At 38.5% G+C, this 23,555-nt stretch overlaps 1 pseudogene; it reads right to left on the bottom strand.

The window, feature by feature from the left end:
• Positions 1-19,450: 19,450 nt before the first annotated feature.
• LOC129670525 (60S ribosomal protein L15-like) lies at positions 19,451-22,495 on the bottom strand (annotated as a pseudogene).
• Between the last annotated feature and the right edge of the window lie 1,060 nt (positions 22,496-23,555).

Genomic DNA, 23,555 nt, shown 5'->3' with positions numbered 1-23,555 from the left:
CTTCAAGGTAATACTGAATGACATATCTTTTTGAGTGGGGTCTATTGCATGAATATAAGGACAACCTGAAAATGGTTTTAAGACCAGAAAGTGTGTTGCAGTCTCTGGAAGGAGGACAGTTGAGACATAATGGTTAGCAAATTTTTCAGCAGTTGTATAACCATCATTATGTGTAACAACGTGCAAATGATGTCAAGATGGCTGCTCAGTGGGAACCTGTTTGTGTAAGTAAGGAATTACAACAGGAAGAGGGAGCTGCAGCTAACACTTTATTCTCTGAATTGATGGCTGAGTTGGATAACAGAGTATGAGAGGGAGTCATTATTTTGCCCTTTCTTCTGGATGGGGTGATGCTCTGGTTAGTCTTGTCAACTTGATGCAACCTAGACTTACCTGGGAAGAGAGTAGAAAGTGAGACATTATCTAGGTCAGGTTGGCCTGTGAGCATGTCTGTGGGTGTTAGTAGGTGAAGGAAGACCCAGTCCATTAGGGGTGGTATGGGGTCTTGAACAGTACAAAGAGGAGAAAACTAGTTGAAAGCAAGCAAACAAGCAAAGATCCATGTGTTCATTCTTAGTTCTTGGCTGTAGATGATATATTTTAATTTCCTGCTCCACAATACTGCTCCGCAGTAATGGACCATAAGACAGACTTGTAAATCCTTTCTTCCTAAGCCAGTGTTTGTCAGGGTATTTGTCACAGCAAAAGAAATAAACCTGGGATAACTGTGAAAAGGAAAAGAACTTGAGTCAAATAAATGCTATGGGTCTCTTCCAGGGGTTCACAACTTTGGAACTCATAGGAAGAATCGAGAGTGAAGAAGAAATGAACAAAGCAGAAATGATTCCACTCATGTCTGACCTTTAATAAAGAAGAGAGAAAACCCATGTTTTGATATGTGGATAAAGGCCTTAACATTGGCCCAATAAAGAAACCCTGATAATTAAGGAATACTTAGAACATGAACTGCTAAATTAAGAAAAACCTTTAAGCAAGCAGTGGAAGATGTAGTCACAGCCTGGCTTGTGCTGCTGTAGGATATGAGGATGGATAAGATTATCTTGAGTTCCAGACAAACAGTAATTGTTTTGTCTTATGATCCTTCCTTAAGACAACATCTGGATAAGCTGAAACAATGTGAGGAATCCCTCCCAGACAGACAGGATTATGTGAGCCACTGGAGGACAATTAATTATCATTGTCTGAAGTCCCCAGAAATAACAAGGGCTGGAAGACAATAGGGGAAGGATAGGCATTGCTGAGAGAATTGGATATAAGGGAAATGGTGTTTGATGCGATTTTCACTAAACCACATAGGAGTGGCTTCACAGGAAAAAAAGTTGATTCAGTAGAAACCACAGAGCTGATGAAGGGTTTAGTGACTTTGATGAGTCCTGGTGGTGAGATGTGGTCTTTATGAGGTAATAGATGTTTTGTTGGACCTGGATGGTCTAGACTAGATTGTAAATTATTAATATTAGACATATATTGCTGAAGCACTAGGGAGGATATGAGGGTGAGTCAGTTGATGAGTTCTGTCTAGGTTAGCAGTCCTGACTAGCAGTTCCTTCCAAAAGGAGCAGAAGAAAGGCCTATTGCATCCCCTACCCTTGATACAGAGGAAGGAGTATTCTTCCAGAATTATTGTAAATGGGATGATAGCCAGGATCTTGTTTGTACCTTGTTAATGCTTATAAAAATACCTCATCACATAGATGTCATAGTACCAAGCACTTAGTATTTTAAATATTTAGTAAAGTTTAAAAAGATATATAGGTGTATTTAAAGGAAAGAATATGGGAAGTCAATTCCACACAAGGTACAAGGCAGATACTTATAAATTTCTGGGAATATTATGGTCTGTTAACACAACTATGATACCCAACAAAGCTATTGAAAAATCTCCAACATCCTGTGCCTGTAAATGTCAAAAAGCTTTCTGTTAAAAGTTACCAGAAGTTTAGAAGGCTATAGTTGGGCTTATAATAAAAGACAATCTATACAAAAGTTTCCAATGGAGTTTTGGTCTCAGTCATGGAAAGAGCAGAAGCTCTTTCAAATAAAGCAAGAAAACAGCATCTGTTAGTTGGAGACAAAGTATTGTATCAAGTACAGTCCATTTCTGACTCTTCCTCAGTAACTATAAAAATGACTTATTCAACCTTTTATCTGGGGTGACACAGAATCAAGCTCTCCATATTTGTTGCATATTGTGTCCGTAAGCCCTATTACCAACATCATGCAGGCTGTCCTGAGGACAGAGTCTTTTCTAGCTACTCAGTGTTCTCCAATAATTGAACCAAAAGCTAAGCCAGATAGAGTGTTAAGAGTATTCCTGTAGATACTTGACATAGATGGCTTGAGTACTTAAAGCAAGCAGGAACAGGCAGTTGTTTATTATACAAATGCAGATGGGGAATAAGAAGGAAAAAGTAACCTATGGGTTAAGAGCAGTATGGGTAATAGTAACTCAGGAGACTTGGCCTGTGACAATCTGTATTTAGAGACATTACTTTATAGATATGTCAGTGGAAAGGAGGACTAAACAAGTTCTGTGCTAGTCACTGGGGACAACAGATGTGGAAGGAAATATATAACAAAAATCAGAACCCATGATGGTTTCCCATGTAGCAGCCAAAAGTCAGAAAGACTCCACTGAGTCCTCCTGGAAACCAGGAAGCAGATACCCTTATGAAAATATGTATCATCTGCCCTCAGGTACCACTAGAGTCTTTTCACTGGTTCATGTAATGACATGGCCATAGGGAAACCAATGAATAATGAAAAAAATAGCTAAATATGCTGTAAAATAGTCTGCTCTTATATATGCTCACCAGTCATGTGAGGCTTATTCCCTATCACAGTCTCAGCAGATGGATGATCTGCTAGGACAAATCCATAAACCAACTTCTCTCATGCTGGATTGGCAGGTAGACTTCAGAGGACCCATGACTGTCACTGACAGATGCAAAGGATTCACAGGCCTCTTACAGACATTTCCATGCAGGAAAACAGTAGGCGAGGCCATCATTAAGGGCCTCATCCAACTCAATGTTATGTGTGTGTGTGTGTGTGTGTGCAATCTATTTATCTTTCTCTCCATTTATTTATCTATTTAATCACATTTTATCCCAACTCCAACCTCCTCCACCCTCTCCTCCCAGTCCTAACTCCACCTCTACTCCTCCCATTTCCTCCCTTTTTTCCTCCCAGAGAAGGGGAGGCCCCAAATGATACCAACCCATCCTGGTATCTTGAGTCATAGTAGGATAAGCACATCCTTTCTCACTGGGCAGTGACAAGGCAGCCCAGCTAGGGGAAAGTGACTCAGCAGTAGGTACCAGATTCAGACACAGCCTCTGTTCCTGTTGTTAGGGGACCCACATGATGAACAAGCTGCACATTTGCTACATTGTGTAGGGAATCTAGGTTCATTCCATGCAAGCTCTTTGGTTTGTGGTTCAGTCTCTGTGAGTCTCCATGGGCCCAGGTTAGATTCCTCCGTAGGTCTTCTTTTGGCATCCTTGACCCCTCTGGCTCCCTCTATCCTTCCATCTGCTCTTACAGAGCAGTCCCCAAGCTCTGCCTATTGTTTGGTTGTGGGTCTCTGCATCTATTTTAATCAGCTTCAGGATGAAGCCTCTCAGAAGATCAACTCAGTGTTATTTATGGGTGCCTATTGAAAATTAACAGTGATCAAGACAATCATTTCTCAAACACTGCTGTTTGTAATTAGGCTGAGGACAATCAGGGTGCAATGACCCTTTCACTTACCTTACCGCTGGGACTGGGTTGTTTCAAAGAAATAATTCATATATCAACACAATGCTTTTTTTTTTTTCTTGGAAATGGTTTTCAACAGAATGAATCAGTTATTACATAGTAAATACCTTATAGAAGTTAGTGCTGAGTGAAGAAGGGGATGGGAGGGTGGGGTCGGGAGGGGAGAAGGGAGGGACTTATGGGGGCTACAAAGTGAATAAAGTGTAATTAATAAAAAATATATAAATGGAAAAAAATAAAATGGATCTCAAAAAAAAGGTTAGTGCTGAAAAACTGGTCATAAGTTGGTTATGACTTGATATATTTTACATTTTATAATTATTTCTACATATGGAATCAATTAGAAAAATATTTACATACAAATAAATATGAGGCTTTTTAAATGTAGCCCATGGCAGTTCAGTGTCCAAGTGGGTTCCATAGTGATAGGAGGAGGGACTGTCTCTGACATGGATTCAGTGGCTGGCTCTTTGATCACCTCCCCCTTATGGGCGTGCAGCCTTACCAGGCCACAGAGGAAGACAATGCAGCCACCCCTGATGAGACCTATAGACTAGGATCAGAAGGAAGGGGAGGAAGACACCCCCCTCCCCACTATCAGTAGACTGGGGAGAAAAGGGAAGGAAGGTGGGATTGGGAGGGGAAGAGGGAGGGATGTACAGGTGGGATACACAGTGAATAAACTGTAATTAATAAAAAAAAACCTAAAAAATAAAAAAGCAAAAAAAGTGCCTAAGTTGCTATAGATGTTTTAAAATGTGTATTCACAGAATAAATGCATACTGCACACTGTAGTCCAGTTCAGTAGAAAGCATCTTTGAAAGAACAGATGACACTCTCACCAGGCACGTTGTGGACAACACTAGTATTACATAGCCTGCAGGAACTATGCAATATATAAAGCCCATTTAATAATTATCCTGCTTTGAATTAGATCTTTTACTTGAAGATACTTCAGCCACTTGAATTTCCCATTGAATTTCCCTGACAGACTCCTTATCCTCCAGTGTGAGAGGCTCCAACTTATATGTTCATGTTTTCACAGCAGCTGGCACCAGTGAGCTTTTTTCCTCTTCATATTTAGGTCACTTAACCGTTGACATTTCTTTAGACTCTCTCAACTCCTCAACTTTCCAGAACCAGGGGCATCTTGCACAGAGCTCATTCTGAAGGGAGCAGAGCCCTCCTTTTCTTCTCATTATTGAACTGTGGTTTGCTCGTGAGTCAGCAGAAGGCACTCCAGTTCTGCTGGTATAAGGATTATAGTAGATGGAAGACTCAGCTTTTGCTTGGAAGAAAAATGCACTTCACCACAGGTGCTGAGAGGTGGAGACAGCACACTGCATGATGCTGCTATTCAAGGCCCAGTAGACATGTTTGCAGCTGCAGTTCTAAGTTTTACAGCTCCATTAAAACAGAATTATTCAAACTCTGCGGCTAATCAACATGATAGTTCACCTCCTAGGGTGATTTCAAGTGCACACCCAGGTGCTGGGCACAAATATGAATTTGAAAAACAGAAAGCCAACGACTGTCACATAACTCTTGGCCAAACTTATACCAATGTTAGGATTTATGCTTCATTCTCGTCACTTGTTTATTTGAGGGAAAGGAACTTTAGCCAGCTCACACCCATTAGTGCTCAGCCTGTAAGTTGTCATTTCCTTGCACAGACACAGTTTAGAAAGCCACAACACTGAGGTGATTATGAGGCTTTTTATTTTCCAGATCTACAAGGGGAGGTTCTAGAGAAACAGAATTGTAAGGATGAACTTTTTGAGTGGAATCAATGGTGTCTAGAACTTGTTATTTAGTGAGATGGAACCCATTGTCACTGAAGACTTTTCAGATAGTATGGAGAGGCCTGAGATCCATAAGACACACTACTTAAGGAACTTAATGAGATAAATGCATTTGATGATCCAGATTTGCCTCTTGTGAGGTATAAGGAAATTAGTGGCTCTCTGTTGAGACTTTTGATCATTTGTGAAAAAGTAAGGAAAATAGTGATGTTGGTTGGTTCCTTCTAGCATATTTGGACAAAGTTATAAAAGAAAAAAATTAATTGAATAATAAAATGACTAGTTCCAATTTTATGCATATAAATAATCTAAAGGTTTCTAAGTGTGCATTGGAAGAGACTCTTCTCTTCTGCATCCATAGAGCTTAAGTCACAGAAACCAAACCCAAGTCCTCACTGTATAGTTAGCTGACGTATAATGCAAATTTAATTGCCAACCTTGTAGAGTGTCAGCAGTTAAAGGGAATGCAGTGACTGAAAAAGAGCAGAATCCTGTGACTTAGGATAATGATGTCAGGCAGGTTGAAGAAATTGAGTTCTCAGATTTTTAATCAGCCTACATTGCCCAAAGAAATAGTCTTTTTACACTTAGCAGTAAAATGCCTGTGTACCTCTATTCCCAACCTTTGCAGTGTTCCCTTCTCTGCCTTTGTCTAAGAGAATTAATCCTGCCTTCCCTGTACAGTAGCCAGTGTCAGACACCATGATATTGTTGTCCTGCAGGAACCACCTATCACGATCTCTAGACCTAAATCTAGACACAGGGTTAAGCAATTCCCTAGAGGTGATATAGAAAGTGTGCTTCATAAAGATGTGTGCTGTACCATTAAAGAACTTAATGATTTTGCTAATTCATTAAGCATTAATTCATCTGGGGAATATAGATGACAATGGATTTTAAAGGTCTGGAATAATGGTGGATGGAACGCAAAATTGGGTCAGGCTGAGTTTTATCAATATAGGCTCATTGAGTTTATTTGATTGTGTGACTCAAGTATTTGGGTAAAGATGGCCTACTGAGAATGAGGTAGAAATAACTGATGCTCCATTGTCTAGTGTTGATGAAAGGATTTTAAGCTTTAAAGAAATTGGAATGCTTGAGTGGATTAATTACTTAAAATGATCATACACACAGACTAAAAGAGTGAGAGAGAGAGAGAGAGAGAGAGAGAGAGAGAGAGAGAGACTGAGTGGACATGGCATAGGCTTTTGTAACCTCAAATCCCCCCCCCATGACACACCTCCTCCAACAAGGCCATTCCTCAAAATCTGTCCCTAACAGCTTTATCAACTGGGAACCCGGTATTCAAATATATAATTTTGTGGTGGCCATGCTCATTCAAACCACGACAGTTGTCAACCTGACTTTATTTTGGAATTGACTAAAACCCAAGCATGTGAGCATGCCTGTAGGGGATTTTCTTGATTAGATCATTTTAGGTGGAAAGGTTCATCTTAAGTCTGAGCCATACCTTCTGGTGGCAGTCTACATAAAGGAGAAGAAAGAATGAAGCTTTTGCTTTTTGCCTGCTTGTCCTCACTTTCCCTGGCATGTTCATCTATCTTTCAGCTGAGGCATTCCTTTAGTGTCATTAGAATCTATGTTTTCAGAATTTCAATGTAGACTGAAGATAAGAAGCTCTCTAAGGGTCCTCTGGAACCCTAGCACCATTTTAAACTGCTGAGACTGTGAACTGCATTCTTGGCTTTTCCATTGGGAGATAGCCATTGGCGGATTATCTGGACAACAGCCTGTAATCCACTCTAATAAATCCCCTTTGAATCCCCCCCCACTTACACACACACACATTTATAAATCCTATCAGTTCCCTTCCTTTAGAGAGCCTGACTAACACAAACACATTCCACTTTCCATCTCATTGAGGGTAGGCTAGCTGAGACGTTGATACAAAGCCTGGGATGAGTCTATGTAGATGAACATCCAGTGGAGATTGGTACCTGGTGGTTTTTCAGGAACTGAGAGGCAGTGTACTGAGGTTTCCTGGAGATGGGGTATGGCACAGCCAGAGAGATACAGTTAGCAATGGTATAGTGTTCTTGGTGAGACTGTGATACATGTGTTTATCTATCCACATATACACATGTTTTTTTGAGAAGTCATCTTTGTCTTTTGTCTTCTGTCCAAACATGTCAAAACTTTTTATTACAAATTTTATAAATTTGTGTATGTCCTACTCATCTGAAATACTTTTGTAGCCTTCTCTTATATCAATTTCCTATTAATGTTCTTGAGCTTCTTGTTATATATTACAATAATTTTCGAGATTTTTGTATGCTAAATATTTCTCTTGTAATGCCTGCAGCATGTCTTGGCCCAGGTGACCTAGCTGCAGTTACATTCTTGTTCTGCCCTGATGTTCAGGGGTCACATTTACACATGGTGTTTAGCTATCCTTCTGCTGCTGAATATTTGGGCCATTCTGCCTTTTAGTTACTGTGACAATGCTGTCACGGTCACATACAGAACAAATATTCATCTGACTGTTTGCCTTCAATTCTACCAAGGTTGTCTGATTGATAATAGTACAGTAAGTCTCTTGAATAGGGGGATGGTAAATGACACCCTCTTGAATCACCCATGGAATTAAATTGCAATATAGTGTAAACTTTCAATTACTTTTTTGGGGGCATACATTTATCCTTTCTTTTTGCTTCTTATATCAATCTTTTAACTTCACTGGCTCCTTAGAAGAAATCCTTTATATTTCTAGTTACGAAAATTTGTTATCATAGATAAGTGATATACTTTATTGATGTATTTTTCCCAAATGCTATTTTCTGATCTCTTTTGGGACTATTCAATCAGAGCGATGTCCTCTTCGACAAATTGGATGATGCTGTCTGGCAAGAGTGGTAGAAACACATATCATGATCAAGTTTCAGCTTTGACATCTCTGTCTCTTTTCTTTTTCAATTCACTAAAACTTATTGACCTTCTAAGTAACGAAAAAATGTAGCTCAAAGATGTAATGAATATTTAAACACTGAGGACTTCAGTCTACTCCTAGGAGTTGGTGTGATTTGATTTGAAGCCATGGGGTGGAAATATATCTGATTAAGTTGTGGTATGTTTATGGGAGGTTATTTTTACATGTTTATGAGAGGTTATTCTAAAAAAAAAAACATTAAATTTCTCTGAGGAATTCATATAAAGTGAGTTATCCTGTCCTGTCCCACTTTTGCTAGGATCTTACTTTTTCCTCCCATAACTGAGAGGTGGAAGTAGGCCTAGAAAGACCATCTGGTACTGTGTGGCTGGGTGCTTCTTCCTTTGAGACACTAGCTCACATTTCAAATGAGTAACAGTATCATAATCCCAAAGATACAGATCCATCATTGGCAGTTATCTGACTTTATCAAGCCTACAGCATTAACTGGGAGCTTTGAAGATTTGGACACGACACAATTCATGTTTGATGGCCCGCCTTTTAGAAGTACTATGCTGTAACTTCTCACTAGATAAAAAGGTTGTAGATATTTCCCCAAAAGGTTGGTGGGCAAATGAGCAGTTTCCCTTGATTCTGCTGGAAAATGCTACATGACAGGATACCATAATTATTGTGCCCACACAGGGAAAAAAAAAAAAAAAAAAAAAAAAAAAAGAGCTCTCTGGCCAAACTCAATTCTTTGTATAATAAGACAGAAATCTTTTTGCTACAGATACTGGTACCAGAGACATTAGTAAGTCCTGATCATTCAAGACCTAAATGTCATAGGTTGTTCCAAATGACCATAGTTTAAACCAGTTGTGTTATGGAAGAACTATTAGTGGGGTGCCAGGACATTAGCTCATGGTGAGTATCTGAGGGTAGGTACTGACTATTAGCACAAATCAAGTATTCTATCTTGAAATGGCAGGACTTGGGTAGAGCTGTGGCTGTAAACTAATTTTAGAGTCTTTTCATTATCACTTGATCTTGTAGTTCCAGCCCCTTCTTGATAGCATCACCTTGTTATTATTTACAGTCCTGAACACATTGTCTTGTCAACAACAAACAGGAACTGCAATATACTATTGAATAGGGCTGCCAGTCTCTGCTAGGATATTGCATGAAATAACGTTTGTGAGGAAAGAAAGGGGACACATTTAAAAGAAATTTGGGCTTCTTCCTCCCCTCTTTCTTCTATTCTTTCAAGCTTATTTGTGGCTTTTTTATTTTTAAGTTTTTTTTTTTTTTTTTTTTTTTTTGTATAGAGGAGGAGTTGACCAGCTAGCAGACAAGTTACCTCTCTTGACTGGAACTTTTCCCCTAGCAAAGCACATAAAAGTGAGGGAGCTTTACAGCACAGTGGAGAGCAGTGGCCACCACTCCTTCTTGTTCCTTCCCTGCCCATACTAGTGATGAACAGGCTGTGCCCCATAGATAATACTTGCTCTCTATGAGGTTCATGGGGACAGGCTATGAAATAGCTGCCTGAATATGGGGGAATATCTCACTGGAAGCTGCATCTTCCTTTCGTTCTATTTGTTCTCATGCAAAGAAGTTGGTTGCCACAGAACCTATTTTCTTTCTCTCTTTCTGAAATAGGCACACTATGATTATATTCATAAGTTAACCCAGTTTAAGTAAAATATTACCGTTCTCTTTGATGGGTCTGGTTCATCTTCTCTCTTTCAAGTAGCCAATGCTTAAATTTTGTGTCTATTTTTTCCATTGGTTTAAAAATGGTCTTTTTGTTTGTTTGCTTTTATATTTATTTATTTGTGTGTGTATGTGCTTATGTGTGTTTGTGTTTATGTGTGTTTATGTATGTGTGTGTGTACGTGTGTGTGTGTGAAAGAGAGAGGAAAGAGAGAGAGAGAATGTTTGTGTAGGCCAGAGGATAACTTGTGGAATTAGGTTCTTTCTACCATATGGATCCCAGGGATTAAACTGAGCCAGTCAGATTTAGGAGAAAGTTTTGTAACTCGCTGAGCCATCTAGGTGGCCTTGTTTGTTTTATTTGAGACAAGGTCTTATTGTGTAGCCCTGGCTAGTTGTCTTAGAACCTACTATGTAGACCAGGCTTGCCTCAAACTCAAGGAGATCCACCTGTCTCTACCTCCCCAGTGCTGTGATTAAAGATATGCACCACCAGGTCTGGCATTTAAAAAAAATTTAATAGTTGCTAAAATTATTCTTTGAGTTTCATACATGTATTCAATGTAGTTTGATCATTTTTATCATATCCACTGAAATCCAACTGAGACTCTCCCAACATGATTTCTCTCAACTTAATTCTTTCTCCTCTTCCTCTTTGCCTTCTTCTTACAAATATTCCACTGAATCCAGTTGTTGCCTATGTGCACATGGGTTGGGTACCACCATAGGGAACCTATGTGTGGTCACACCTCCAAAATAATTACTTTTTTTTCCTGCGCCATAAAAATGCCAACAGCTTCCCCCTGGGGGTGTGGCCTTGTGAACTCTTCCTCTATCTAGCTTGGAATTTTTTTTAGCTTACTATATTAGTTATTTCTTTTTCTATTTTTAAATTGAAAAGAGATTTTTATACAATATATTCTGATTACAGTTTCTCCTTCTACAGCTTCTACAAGATCCTCCCCCCTTCCCCTCACATCTGAATCCATACTTTTTCTGTCTCTGTTAAAAACAGACATCTGAAGAATAATAATAAAATAAGATAAAACAGAAAACTAAACAAATTGGAATGGGACAAAATAAACAGAAGAAAAAGAGCCAAAGAAAAAGCACAAGTAACATATGGACACAATGACACACACGGAAAATGCATAAAACCACAAAAACTGGAAGCCATAATATGTACACAAAGGACCTGTAAGGAAAAAATATGCCCTGACAGAACATTATCAGACAAAGAACTCCGAAGATAACATTGGGTTCTTTTTTTGTGTTGGGCGTCTACTTCTAGGCATGGTGCCTACCCTAAAGAGTGGTTTGTTTTCCCAGTGAGACTCTGTTGGGGAGAACTACTTTTTCATTTGTGAGTCGTTATCAATTGGAGATAGCTTTTGGATTAGGGATAGGGTGTCTACTCTTTCAACATTAGGACCCCATCTGGGCAGCTCTCTGCAGGCCCTTTGCATGTTTTCCATAGTCCCCCTGAATACACATGATCCTGAAGAACACATACAATCAATTTGCAAACCAATGCGGTGTAGTCTAGGAAATGTCAGGGCCTAAACACATGAATTGAGGGTCTTTGTACAGCAAGTTCAGTCCTGGGTAAGTACCTTTAACAGCTATTTCTTACAGACACAAAGAGACAGAGGGGAATGTTCACTGTGACTCTTTGTAAAAGCATAAAACTCAAGTCAAACACACACCTACATAAGAGACAGTATTCTTTTAATTGTAGTCTATATGGCAGCAAAATGTGAATTAACTAAAATTTTGTAAAATAACATAAACCAGGCTTTAAAATATTTAAAATTTAGTAGCACTGTAGTAACAGAATATATATGTGATGAGCAGAATAAAATGCCTTTTAGACACATACAAATAACTTAGTAAGGGTCCCCACTACATCCAAGGCTGCACCTGATAACTAGAACCCAGTGACATCACTTACTCAATACAACCAGACCTCTGACATTGTAAGTGGAGGACTCCATGATGCCCACTTGCCAATTTATAAGTAGAGATAAAGAGTGATGCATCACTCACTCTTCATATCTTCAGGACTGCTGGAGGGACTGGAGAGATGCCATCTTGATCTGCCTATGGCTGGAGAGTATCCCCCAGGATCCTGACCCTCAGGTGGAAACTGCCATTAAGAGACTGGATCTGACCTTTGGCAACGCTATGTTTCACAGGTGAGCAGCCTCGGGAAGATAGTCTTGGGACGATAGTTAGGAAATTGGAGTGTGAACCTTGTGTGAACCTCAGTATAATAAAATATAAGTTGTTATACCAACTATGTGTACCTACCTTCTTGATTACTATAATATGAAGTATGAGTCCACATATTTTAGCTCAATAATATTAAGAAATTAAATCAAATATTGCTTATAACAACACACACATACACATACTCTCTCTCACATATACGTGCATGGCCCTACTTGCTTACATTAAAACATTAGAGAAAGAATAATTAATGATTTAATGATATAAATAAATACTCTGTAAAAACAAGAACAAACCAAATTCAAACCAAATAAACATCAGGAAATAATAAAAATCAAAGCAGAATTAATGAACTAGAAACAAACGAACAAAATCAATGAATACAAGAATACAAAGAATCACTGAATCTAAGAGCTGATTCTTTGAGATGATAAGCAAGATGGACAGATGCTTGGCCCAAATTAACCAGAAGAAATAAAGAGATGACCCAAATTAACAGAGTCAGAAGTGAATATGGAGACATTACAAAAGATACCATAGAAATACAGTTTTATTGAATTATAAATGTTTTAAAGATTGATTTATGTAGTAAATAAGGAAACACATTAAAAGCCTGTTCTCCATTAAGTTGGAATACCTAAAGTAAGTGGTTGAATTTCTTGATTCATCTAAACTGCCAAAGTTAAACCAAGAAGAGAATAACAACCTAAATGGACCCCTAACAAAGGAGGAGATTGAAACAGTACTAATAAGCCTTCCAGAGAGAAGTAAAAGTTCAGGGCCAGGTGGATTCACAGAAGAATTCTACTAGACTTTAAAGAATATTTCAAAAAATAAAACCTTTTAAAATTATTTTAAAAAATAGGCTGGGTGTGTTGCCCATGCCTTTAATCCCAGCACTCTGGGAAGCAGAGGCAGGCAGATTGCTGTGAGTTCAAGGCCAGCCTGGTTTACAAAAGGAGTCCAGGACACCCAAGGCTACAAAAAGAAACCGTGTCTTGAAAAATAAAAATAAATGAATAAATAAAATTATTGTAAAAAGTTGAAGTAGATCATTCCCAAACTCTTTCTTATGAAGTCAGTATCACTATAACACTCCAAATCAGTTATTAGGCACAACAACAAACACCACCAACAACAAAGAATATGATCTACATAGATCCAAAAGTCCTCAATAAAATATAAGCAAACCAAGTATAGGCATATATCAAGAAGATTATTCACTTTGTTCATGATAAAATTTGCTTTATCTCAGAAATACAGGGTTGGTTCAATGTATTATATAAATTGAGTTAAATACAAAAGTCACATGATCATATCAATAGATGCAGAAAAAGCTTTTGACAATTCCAATATGCATTCATAATAAAAGTTCTAGAGAAAATAAGACTGAAGGGACTGTATACAGTCCTGTATACAGGAAGCCTATATGTGACAAACCCACAGCCAACATGAATGAACAAAATGTGACTCAAAATCATCAAAATGGGAATTCTGAGATAGGATTCTCTCCACTGTTCCTGCTCCTTTTCAATATACTGCTCAAAGCACTAGCCAGAGCAATATGTAAGTAAAGGAAATAAAAGGACTATAAGTTGGAAGGAATGAAGTGAAATTATCCTTATTTACAGATGATATGAAAATATATATGAGATGCCAAAAATTACCTCAGAAAGCTTTTGAAAACAGTCAACAATTTCATCAAAGTGGTAAGGTATGAAAGCAACTTAGAAAAGTCAGTCAGTACACTTTCTAAACATCACTAACCAACACATAGAAAAAGAGACTATGGACACATGTTTATAGCATCACCAAAGACAAAATACTTTGAAATAAATCTAACCAATGGGGTGAAAGACCTCTATAACAAAAACTTTAAATCTTTGAAGAAAGGCATTGAGAAAAATACTAGAAAATGGAAACTTGTTTTATCCTCATGGATTGGTAGAATTAATACTGTGAAAATGACAATCCCACCAAAAATCATTTATATATTTAATACAACCCCAATCAAAATGCCCACAATCTTCTTCACAGGAATAGAAGAAAACATCATAAATGCATGGAACCATAAAAGACTTTGGATAGCCTAAGCAATCTTGAGTAAAAAGAATAAAACTGTGTCCATTTTTTGGTTGATAGCAATCACTAGTCTTTTGTTTTTGCTGTTTTAAGAAACCCTTCAGAGCTTTGATATTTACATATCTTTGTCTTTTAAAATTTATAGCTTTGCCTTTGTCAGTTTTTGTTTTTTGAGACAGGGTTTATTGGCTGTCTTGGATTGGCCTCAAACTCACAGCAATATACATGCATCTTCCTCCCCAAGTCATTTGTTTTTAATACTCTTGCATATAATGTTCTAAAATTCCAATTTTATTTTTCCATATATGTTAGTTACTGTTCTTTTTATGTTTATTTTTTGAGATTATAACTTAATTACAACATTTCTCCTTTCCCTTTACTCCCTCTAAACTTCCCATATACACTTCTTCACTCTCCTTCACTTTCATGGTCTCTTTCTTCATTAATTGCTATTGCATGCATATAGGTATAAATATAACCTGTCCAGTCTGTATAATGTTACTTGCCTGTATGTTGTTAGGGCTACCATTTGGCCCTGGATAACCGGTTGGTGTTCTCTTTCCTGGAGAAGGCTACCTCTAATGCTCTAGACTTTTCTCAGTTGCCTATTGTTTTTTGGGTAGGGTTGAAGCCTAACAGGCAGCCTGGCATGTCCTTGTCATTCTTGTTCAGTTCACTCTTGGGCAGTCATGTTGGTAAGACTTTATGGGTGTTGCTTCTGATGTTACTAGGAGACACAATCTCACAGAAAAACCCCCAATTCTATGCCTCTTACAAACTTTCTGCCTCCTCTGGCCCAATATTCTCTAAGCCTTAGATGTATAAGTGTTTTATAAATGTATTTGTACTAACTGGGCTCCATAACTCTGTATTTTGATTGGGGTTGTTTTCTTTAATGGTCTTTGTAAAGCTTTTTGTTTCTGTGACCATAATTCAATAGAAGCAACTCAAGGGAAAAATATTTATTTTGGCTTTTTGTTTCGAGGATTCATTTCATTATGGCAGAGAAGGCATGGAGATGACAGCTGGTGATGCTTGTGACAGGTGGCTTGTTATATCCTGGAAAATCACGTACCAGAGAGCTTGGGTATGAAATGGGACTTGGCTTTAAACTTCAAATGTGCTCTCCTCCCAGTGAGCCATGTTATCCCTGTTTCCCAAAGGTCCCCAAATCTCCCCACATCTCCCCAAATCTGCCTCCAGTCTCTAGGAGATGTTTCACATTCAAACAATAACACCAGGAATACTCAGCATCCCCACACAATTGTTAATGATTCATCTTTCTCCTCCCAGAATGCGATTCCTGGGGAATTCTTTGTTTCAATATTGTGACCCTTAGAGAGACAACAATGTTTTCTTTAGACTACTTCATTTTGACTAGGCTGGTTACATTCCCCCCCTTCAGTTTTAGACACTCAGTGTTGGGGTGGAAAACATCTATGTTTGAAACAAATATTAAACAGAATGCAAGTAGAGACCAAGCTTAGAACACATGCAAGTATTGCTAGGTTGCCATGTAGAAGAACTGTTTTTCATAACCTCTTTCTTGGCTTTTAGCTACTTTAGCAGGTCTGGCACAAGCAACTCCATCCTATTGGTTTGGGTCAGAGTCTCCTCATGAAGCTTAGACTGGCTTTAAGTTAGAACCCTAAGTTAAAGCTGTTTCAGCTTCTCATGTTCTGAGATTACAGGCAAGTGCTGCCATGTCCGCATAGCTTTATTTTAGATGTAACAACTCCCCCCCTTGTCTCTGAACAATATTCTTTTGGTTATATTGCTGATTAATCATCTGGTGGCTTGTTCTACTTTGTCCCACAATGCCAGGGAAAGACTAATGCTGGTTGGTCTTATTTGATCCCACATTTGGTAGTGGTGGGACATAAGGGACAGGTGTCAAGGAATTAGTGTTTATAAACAATTTGGGTTAAGCAGTTGAGGTGTAAGAAATGGCTCTTAGGTCAAGCATACCTGAAATTCATCCTGCTTGCCCTAGAATCTCAAAAAATTTCAAGCTCCTTTGTCAGAAGCTGCACTCTTGCAGGATGCTGACAGAGAGTTGGGTTACACGCTTCACTGAGAATTAGGTACCAGGTAGTACACAACAGTTTCCCACAAAGTTTTACAAAGACATACTGGACAAGAGCAGAACTGTTTTGAAAGTTGAGTAATTGTGTGCAGATTTAAAAATATCTGATACCTGTCAGTCTTTTTAAGGCTTATGTAGTTTAAGAGGAATCTGTACATCAGTGCCAGCAATAATTAGCATATGTCACAGCACTTTATAGAAACAACTTCTAAAACAAAATTTCAAACATTTCATTTAGAGAAATCTATACACCTAAAAAAGATAATCAAGAGAGCGGACATGGGGTAAGATGATCAATCCTCGTTTAGAAAGACAGATGGGATGTGCATTGAACGTATGACAGGAATCTATTGAGCGCATCTGAAAGACACTAATTAGCAGTGTTTTCAAAGCAGATACAAAGACTCATGACCAAACCTTCGGCAGAGTACAGGGAATCATATGAAAGGAGGGGAGTTAGTCTGATGGGGAAAGGATAGGAGCTCCACAAGGACCAAATATATCTGGGCACAGGGTCTTTTCTGAGACTGACATGCAACCAAGGACCATGTATGGATATAACCTAGAACCTCTGCTCAGATGTAGCCTGTGGTAGCTCAGTAACCAATTGGTTTCCCATAGTGAGGGGAACAAGGACTATTTCTAACAGGAACTCAATGACTGGCTCTTTGACCTCCCCACCCCCCAAGGGAGGAGCAGTCCTGTTAGGCCACAGAGGAGGGCTTTGCAGCCAGTCCTGAAGATACCTGATAAAACAGGATCGGATGAATGGGGAGGAGGTCCCCCACTATCAGTGGACTGGGAAAGGGGCATGGTGGAGATGAGGGAGGGAGGGTGGGATTGGGAGGGAATGAGGGAGCGGGATACGGCTGGGATACAGAGTTAATAAAATGTAACTGAAAAGAAAAAAATAAAATTAAAAAAAGAATAAACTAGAAGGCATGAAGAAGTCAGCATTATATCACACATATGATGAAACCTTTTACAGGGGCTCACTGAAGGCTCATCACTGTCCAGTTTAAGCAAATACCAGTTAGTTGGTTTCAGGAGCTGGTAGCTAGAGGAACTAAAGAAAAGGTGCTATGAAAGTCCAATACACATGACGAATTTTAACATGTCTACTAGTATTTTTTTGTTTTGTTATTTTAGATCAGAGTTAGGCACAGCTGCACCTTGGAGACTGCTTGTTCTCTACGACCCACAATCTGCATGAGCTGTCTCACCTTCTCAGCCAGATGTTGTCATGTGCCCTTCTTGAATTCTTTTACTCTCAATAGTGTTAGCTTAGGACATTCAGCCTGGTCCATGGTAAAATGGAAGCAAGACAAGAGATGTTATCTAGTCTTAGGGAAGAGTACTCAAAATAGATAGTATGAATCACAGGGAAAGCATTATTTAAAAAACAGTAGCAGATACCTCTGGAGACTGAGAGAGAAAGCCTGTGACTCTGATTTTTATTTTACAAAAACAGCTTCCTGAAATCTTAAGTAATCAGAAACAGAGGTGATATAGTGGACAGACATGAATTAATGTCTCCTTCTTTCTGTTGAGTAACTACACATAGCTCATCTAGTATCTTAACATGCCCACAGAGCCCCTCATCCCCTAGAACTGGAGTTACAGGTAGTCATGAGCCCCAGTGTGGGTGCAGGGAACTGAACCTGGATCTTTTGTAAGAGAAGCCAGTGCTCTTAAATGCTGACCCATGTATCCCTATTATGGTGTTTTGAAACAGAATATATTTTAGTGGATCACTGTTCCTTTTCAGCCACACTTATTTTGGAGCCTTCTTCTAGTCTCCTTTCCATTTTCATGTTACATGTGCCATTTTGCTCCACATTCCTCCCATACCTCTATTTATCTTTTTTGGTGTCTTTTCTAGTTAATTTTAATTTTATTTTATTTGTCTTTACTCACATTTTTACCCATTTAGCTGTAATATCAAATTACATAGTCTCCCATGCCCTTGATGTAATGAACATGTGTGTATGTCTATGTTATATGTTAGTCATTTGTTAAAGGCAACAAATAGGTTAAAAGCAATCTTATAAAATCAATATCCATCATAAATATTGAAAGGAACATATAGATATTGCTATAGAGCATTTGTTTGTTATCTGGGTCAGTTTGGAATCTTTGACTTAATCTCTTGTAAAATTCTCTTGTAAATATTTCTGTAGACTATCCTTTACTCCTTCTCCTATGTGATGCTTTCTAGGCTGTGTCCACAGACACAGGGACAAATTCACAAGACAACATGAGGCAGGCACAGATTCCAACTCATTCAGACACAGGGAGATAGAAGTAGAAAATTGAAATCTAGGTGCACCTTTGCCAAAATTTCTCCAAGAGGAAGTACACTTTATTTCTTTTTCTTAATGCAGCACTGACAATTTATTGGTGACTCTGAGGTTCTTACTAATGTGTTCAAACTAATACTATCACTACCATTTTTGGAATAGAGTTATTTTCTATTCCACATATTTGTCATTTTTTGTCAAAATTTAAGCAGCTGTAACTTTGTCAGTTTATTGCCAGCTTCTTTGGGTTGTCTCTTATTTTATTTTTTATGACAGCATCAGGTATCCTTTCCAATATAACTCTGTAACATAATTTGAGGAATTATGATACCTCCAGCTGTGTTCATTTTTCTTAGGATTGCTTTGGCTGCTTGTGATCTTGTCGTGGTTCCATATAAATAATTGTATTGTCTTGTCTATTCTGAAGAATGTCTTTGGAATTTTAATGGAAGTTGCATAGAGTCTCAAGATTACCATTGGTGACATAGCCATTTTCTTTTCTTTCTTTTTTTTTTGACTGTCCTAGATTGTTTATTGGGTATGAATTTTACAAACATTATGTGTATTAGCGGTAATGATGGAGCTGGAGAGTGTTGCGCCTTCTCCAGGCTGCACGGCGATAGCCACCAATAGTGTGGTGGAACTTGTGGCACTTTCCGAGGCCATGGCTCTTGCAGCCAGCAGATGTCAGCGCATGCATCTCTTTGTGTTTGTGGATGGGTTTGGTGATCCACTGGGTGTCAGGATTTCTTCTGATAGCTTTATGAAATGGATCAATGAGGATAACCTCAAAAAATTTATGTGTGGAATCTTCACCAACTCAGTAAGGATTTAGGACTCTCAAAGCCCCACAATTGCATCCAGCCCTCTCCTCAGCAATAGACTGAAGGCTTCGGGTAAATTTTAGCTGGTTAACACCATGGTGGACAGGCTTGCCATAACTTGCATCCTTAGGAATTGGGTGCTTGTGTCTACCATGTCCGACATGAATCCTGTAAGTTACATAACCTTGCTTGGCCTTTTATCCCAGTCTCCACGCCAAGTGAGTCAGGGAGCCCTGTGTAGCGCAGAGGGCTGTTAGTGCAAAAACTAAACAGAGAAATAATGACACTAACAGATGCCACGAATCAAATGGACCTAACAGACATCTACAGAACTTTTCAACCAAACACAAAAGAATACACCTTCTTTTCAGCACCTCATAGACCCTTCTTCAAAATTTCCCACACATTCAGACACAAAGCAAGCCTCAATAAATACAAGAAAATTGAAATTGAACTCCTTCTATTTTATCAGACAGCCATGGATTAAAGGTAGACTTCAACAATAACAGAAACAACAGAATGCCTACAAACTCAAGGAAACTGAACAACTCTCTGCTCAATGACCACTGGGTGAGGAAGGAAATAAAGAAAGAAATTAAAGGCTTTCTAGAATGCAGTGAAACTGAAGGCACCACTTACCCTAACTTATGAAACACAATGCTAAGAGGAAAGTTCATGGCACTAAGTGCCTTCATAATGAAATTGGAGAGCAGCTAAACTTCTCACCTGAAAGCTTTAGGAAAATAATAATCATCATCATTATCATCATCATCATCATTATCATCATCATCATCAGCAAGCACACACAAGAGGAGTAGATGACAGGAAAGAATCAAACTTGGGGCTGAAATCAATACATTAGAGACAAAGAGAAAAATACAAGGAATCAATGAAACCAAATTGCTGGTCTTTGAGAAAATCAACAAGATAGACAAACCCTTAGACAAACTATTTGGTAGCTGGATTTCTACCATTTGAAACTAAATTTTTTAATTGTATATTTCATAGAGATAATATACAGTTCTTGTTTTTCAATTCAGTCAAGTTTTTGCTGGTGAGTTGAGAACATTTACATTTAAGATTGTTACTGAAATGGGATTTCTGTTTTCTAATGATTTTGTTCTAGTCTACCAATAGTCTTTTCCTTCTTCCCCATTGAATTTCAGAGTTTGATGGTTTGCTGTGTTGGATACGATTGCTTATCTTTCACTTCTTTGTTCATCTGCTCCTTTCCTGCTTTGCTAGTGAAGCTTGAAGTCGATTCCTTGGTGGAGTGGCTGAGTTGACATTAGGACTATGTGATGGGGCTGAAGCTCTGAGCAGGTGCATAATGCTGCTCACTGGGTTGATTGGCTGGAGTAAAATCCTCTGGTCCCTTCTGGTCTCTGAAGAAAGTGAATGGAACAAAAAAAAAAATCCTAGCCCTTCTCTAACTGGGGGACAATATGGAAGAGGGTTGGCAGTTTTGCTTGATTGTTTCTTTGGTTGAATTTTGCTTTGAGACATAGTTTCATTTATCCAAGACTGGATTTGATGTTGCTATGTAGTTGAGGATGACATTAAACTTCTAATCCTCCTGCCACTATCTCACAAATGCTGGTATATAGGCATGGTTTACCATGCCAGGTTTATGCGGTGTTGAGTATTGAACCCAGTGCCTCATTCATGCTAGGTGAGCACTCTACCATATGGGACAAACTCATCAACCCCCATCAAAAATGTTTTATTTTGAAATAATTATAGGCATGGGGGGAGTTGGGAAGATGACAGAGTTGAGGTGGTTTTTTTTTTGCTTCTTGTTTTTTTTTTTTTTTCTTTTTATTCCCATAGTGGTTCTTTCTTTTGTATGTAAAAGATGGTACTGAAACCAAGGACCAACACTGGTATGGGGTGGTTCTCATTCATCTCACAGATCTCCATAATCACTGATGTTGAGATGCAGACATTTTCCATCCCATGAGGACTCTTCCTGCAGCCACCTCCATGTGTTCTCTCCATCTGCTACCTCCTTCTCATCACCATTTGTTTTGGTCACTGATCTTTTCCAATTTATGCAATTCTGTTACTTTAAAATTAATATTTAGTGGAGAGTTAGGTTTATAAACTACCCCCTCCCCAGAACAAACACTACTTTATTGTGGTAAAATTCTGCATTTGAGCTTTTCATATTGGTTTTTTACTTAGTTTTTTTTTTTTTTTGAAATTTACTCAGGTTGTTCCTGTATTAGATGTTTGCTCCTTTCATCCTGCTAATTCTATGATACAAATATATCATAGTTTATTTAAACATTCACATATTATAAGGTGTTTGGACTTTTTAAAAAAAAACTTGGGACTATTACAAATAACTTTACTGTGGACAATTCTATATGGGTTTTTATGTGCGTGTAAATTTTCATTTCTTTGAGATAACTACCCAAGAATACAAATGATGGGTAGTATGGTAAATATATCTTTCATTTTCTGAGGAATTGCTGGTTGTTTTTCAGAGTGATTCTACCATTTTGTATTTTACCATCCATCTATGATCACTCCAGCTTGAAGGATCCTCATTAGTATTTGGTAGTGTCAATATACTTTATTCAGGTATGTGGCAATAACCTGTGTGCCCTTAATTTTCCATTTCCAACATCTTTCCTTGTCTTTGTAATCCACATGTTTTCTTTAGGAAATCTCTCTCCCTCTGTGAGTGTGTCTATTCTATAATTGGCTTGCTGTGAGTTTTTGTTTTGTTTTTACTGTTGCTCTTTTAGGTAGGATACCTTTGTCAAATATGTGATCTGCATCTCATCTTACCTTTCTAAGAGTCCATTAGAGAGCAGAACATTTTTACTGTCCATGAAGTTTTGTATCCTTTGCTTTTCTTTCATAGTTTATGCTCTTGGCGTTAGGTTTATAAACTCCCCTTCCCCATAGAACAGATATTTTACTGTGGTAAAATTCTGCATTTCATTTAAAACAACGAATCATTTCTTGCATACACTACTGTAAATCAGCTGCAGATTTACTTCTTTATTTTGGAATACAAAATTTTAAATTGTTGATCACTCTGATTGCTACAAGAATAAGAAGGTATGGAAGCTCATATTTTGATTCTGTTTTTGTTTTGTTTTGAGACAAAACAAAAACTATGTAGCCCAAGTAGGCCTCAAGCTGACAACCTTCTTACCTCCAACTATAAAGGGCTAGGATTACAATCATGTTCTACTACAACCTGATCACCAATGATTCTTTTTAAATTTTTATTTATTTTTTACAATTTACTTACTTTATATCCCCATTGTAGCACCCTGCATCCTCTCCTTCTAGTCCCTCCTCCTTCCCTCCTTACCCCTGACCCTATCCCCTAGTCCACTGAAAGGGGGAGTCCTCCTGCCCTACTATTTGACCTTAGCCTATCAAGTCTCATCAGGACTGCCTGGATCCTCTTCCTCTGTGGCCTGGCAAGGTTGCTCTAAGGGAAAGTGATCAGTGGGCAACACAGTCCCTGCCAGAGACAACACCTGCTTTCCTTACTAGGGAACTCACATGGAGAGTGAGCTGACTATCTGCTACATTGGAACATGGGGTCTAGGTCCTCCTTATGCATGGTCCTTGGTTGGTGCATCAGTCTCTGCAGGGCCTCCAGGGTCCAGATTTGTTGGCTCTGTTGTTCTCCTTCAGGAGCTCTTGTCCCCTCTGGGTCCTTCTATCCCTCCTTTCTTCCATAAGATTCCCTGCGCTCTGTAGGGTGTGGTTTTGTTCTATCAACATTGTCTTTTGCCTTACAGAAGCTTTTCTGTTTCAAAGGTCCCATTTATCTATCTATCTATCTATCTATCTATCTATCTATCTATCTATCTATCT

Source organism: Psammomys obesus, unplaced genomic scaffold, assembly GCF_907164565.1.
Source record: "Psammomys obesus unplaced genomic scaffold, mPsaObe1.curated_primary_1811, whole genome shotgun sequence".
Lineage (NCBI taxonomy): Eukaryota > Metazoa > Chordata > Mammalia > Rodentia > Muridae > Psammomys > Psammomys obesus.
The sequence above is the reverse complement of the archived record's forward strand: the minus strand, read 5'-3'. Positions and strand labels throughout refer to the sequence as shown.